Source organism: Kryptolebias marmoratus, linkage group LG10 (genome assembly GCF_001649575.2).
Source record: "Kryptolebias marmoratus isolate JLee-2015 linkage group LG10, ASM164957v2, whole genome shotgun sequence".
In the NCBI taxonomy this organism is placed as follows: Eukaryota; Metazoa; Chordata; class Actinopteri; order Cyprinodontiformes; family Rivulidae; genus Kryptolebias; species Kryptolebias marmoratus.
In genome coordinates this window covers 4,775,630-4,778,551 of record NC_051439.1, presented here as the reverse complement: position 1 = coordinate 4,778,551, position 2,922 = coordinate 4,775,630, and the positions used below count along the sequence as shown (strand labels likewise).

General features: G+C 39.8%; 1 non-coding gene across 1 annotated transcript; it reads left to right on the top strand.

The window, feature by feature from the left end:
- Positions 1–2,188: 2,188 nt before the first annotated feature.
- Positions 2,189–2,261, top strand: trnaa-agc. Its single transcript has one exon. It is a non-coding gene; the product is annotated as a tRNA-Ala (tRNA).
- The last annotated feature ends 661 nt before the right edge of the window (positions 2,262–2,922 follow it).

The following is a 2,922-nucleotide window of genomic DNA, read 5'->3' as shown; positions in this document are numbered from 1 at the left end:
CGTTTCCACTATTGATCATTCTTCTGTTGGGTTATTCCAATTTCTTTCTGAAGAATACAAACTTGCAATGACATTTTTATGTACGCCGGCATCATCAGTGCCCTGTGAGAGGGTGTTCTCAAAAGCAGGAGAAATGGTTTGTAAGCGGCGCAATTGCCTTGGCCCAAAGATGTTAACGCAGCTGATAGTTCTAAATAAAAATGTGTGAATGAACCTTGTTCAGTCTGTTTCCAGTCTTTATTGAAGTTGCCTGCAATTACTTTTTAAATCCAGCAGATGTCGCCATTGAGTGACACAGCAACACAGTGTCGACACAGTTTGGGAGATGTGCCATACACCCAATGAGGCTTCATCTACCCATGCTGACCAGATACACCGCGTAGCCAAGCGAGTTCTCCAGCAGCCACCGGAACCTCTGGACCTGGTATTTCCCCAAACTGGATTTTGCAGTGAGCTAGAACCAGGAAATGGTCCATTCTGCTTCTGGCTTCAGCTAGAACCTCCTCCTCACGCCTGGCCCTGCCTGCCACCACAACCTCGCTCCTATTTGCGTCCTCAGCTGGCCCCACGAGGAGTCGACCCTGAGGAGTTCTGCTGAATGAGGAGTGTGCACACATAATCTGAAAGGAAACAAGCACAAAAACAATGTTACTTGTATAAAAGTTGTTTGAATTAGTAAAACAATCATTACACTGGATTTCTATATCACTTTTTCCCCCTCAGCATTAAAAGAACTTACAAATGAGCAACATTCACTGGTGCTCTGAAGCAATGCCAAGTAACAGTACTATTCATTATCAAATATTGTACAATCTTATTCTCTTTAGCTCTGTTATGCTACCCACACAGTCTCCATACAGAATACGCCCCAAAAAACATGTTGTTTTAGGCGGGACATACAAAACATGTATTATTTTGGATATAAGTGTAACAAATTTAATAATCACAAAAAACAAAAAAACAACAAAAAACAAAAAACACTTGTTTGTACAATACTAAATACAGTTTGTATTTGGTTTGGCGCGGTGGGGGGTGGGTGGGGGAGTAGACAAAATCAATTATTAGGCCCACATTTGCAGTGACTCACAGAATTATGATCATCGTTTTCCCCGCGATGAAAATGTTATGCTAACAACAACAACATACGCTTGGAATCTGACACACATTTGTCAATTAAAAAAGAAAATATGTGTAAACGCGTCGCTCAAAGTAATCCTGAGAGTTGTTGATGAAATGATGATAGCTCTTCCTGCTAATTCGACAGTTTATAAAGTATACAGGAGGTGGAACGTGATTAGTCAAAAATAAGCCCACCAGCTCGGGACGTGATTGGCCCGATTGGAACATGAGGCGCGCACTGATTGGCTGGTTGGGCTTACTTTGGGCTTAATTCGCTCTAACATTGGAATACTGCTGCAAGCACAAAGCGAGAGGTAGCGGGATCGATGCCTGCACCCTACACAAACATTTTCACTTTAAAAAAATAAATAAAATAAGAGTTGCTACCAAAGATAAATGGAACAAATATATTCTCGTAGACTTAACAAAGCATAGTCTTTTAAATTACAGACACCTTCTTAATTTAATTATCACGAGTTTACACAACTTCCGGTTTTACGCTTTTTAAAGGACCTACCCTGGTTCGGAGATTTTTCTTTTTTGTTTTTATCTTTCAAAAAGATGAAAAACGTAAATGTTCAAGAGGCAATGTAATTATTGTTGTGTTTTGCAAAAAAAAAAAAAAACGGAAAATGGATTTTAAAAAAGGAAACTTCTTCACCTTCTCTGCAGTCGAGATCTGTTCAGGTGAGTTAAACAAACATTTTAATTTATTCTAACTTCATGTCATCTATATGATATGGTGGATAGGATGCAGTTTGTCTAATTATTGTTCAGTGGCAAAAGGCGGGCAGTGTTTTGCGCGTTTTTGTTTTAGCAAATAGAGTAATTTCAAAACACATTCTCTAAGCACTAAACACCACCGGACATTTCGCTACCGCGGTTACCTGGGCTAAATGGTTATTAGTCATGTCGAAAGTGGAAATAATATGTGGCGAGGATAGATTAGAGGTGACTTATTACATGTCCAATAAAACGAGCACGCTAAGACCGCAACAAAAACCTGATTTTTGTGATCGACATGACAGGTGTATAGATAAAAACGTATGCGGAAGTGCATCAGTAGAATGGGGGATTAGCTCAAATGGTAGAGCGCTCGCTTAGCATGCGAGAGGTAGCGGGATCGATGCCCGCATCCTCCAATTATTATTGTTATATTCTTTCTTTACCTATTTTTTATGTGGTTAAAAATAAAGAAATACATAAATAATATTAGTAAAGAAATTATACTTAATTGGAAATTCTCACAACGAACAACATGCTCACTGTAGACTCGTAGCACTCACAGTTTCTACGTCACCGAGTCCGCCATATTGGAAAGAGAGAAACAGTCAACCTCTGAAGTGAGGTAAGAGCTGTGCTTTGAAAGCTCGAAATTTCGGCAGTTGTTAGGATAATCTCTGTTATAAAGTAGATTAGATAGGATTTAGAATGTAGTAGGGATGGGCAGATGAAGCCTCATTGGGTGTATGGCACATCTCCCAAACTGTGTCGACACTGTGTTGCTGTGTCACTCAATGGCGACATCTGCTGGATTTAAAAAGTAATTGCAGGCAACTTCAATAAAGACTGGAAACAGACTGAACAAGGTTCATTCACACATTTTTATTTAGAACTATCAGCTGCGTTAACATCTTTGGGCCAAGGCAATTGCGCCGCTTACAAACCATTTCTCCTGCTTTTGAGAACACCCTCTCACAGGGCACTGATGATGCCGGCGTACATAAAAATGTCATTGCAAGTTTGTATTCTTCAGAAAGAAATTGGAATAACCCAACAGAAGAATGATCAATAGTGGAAACG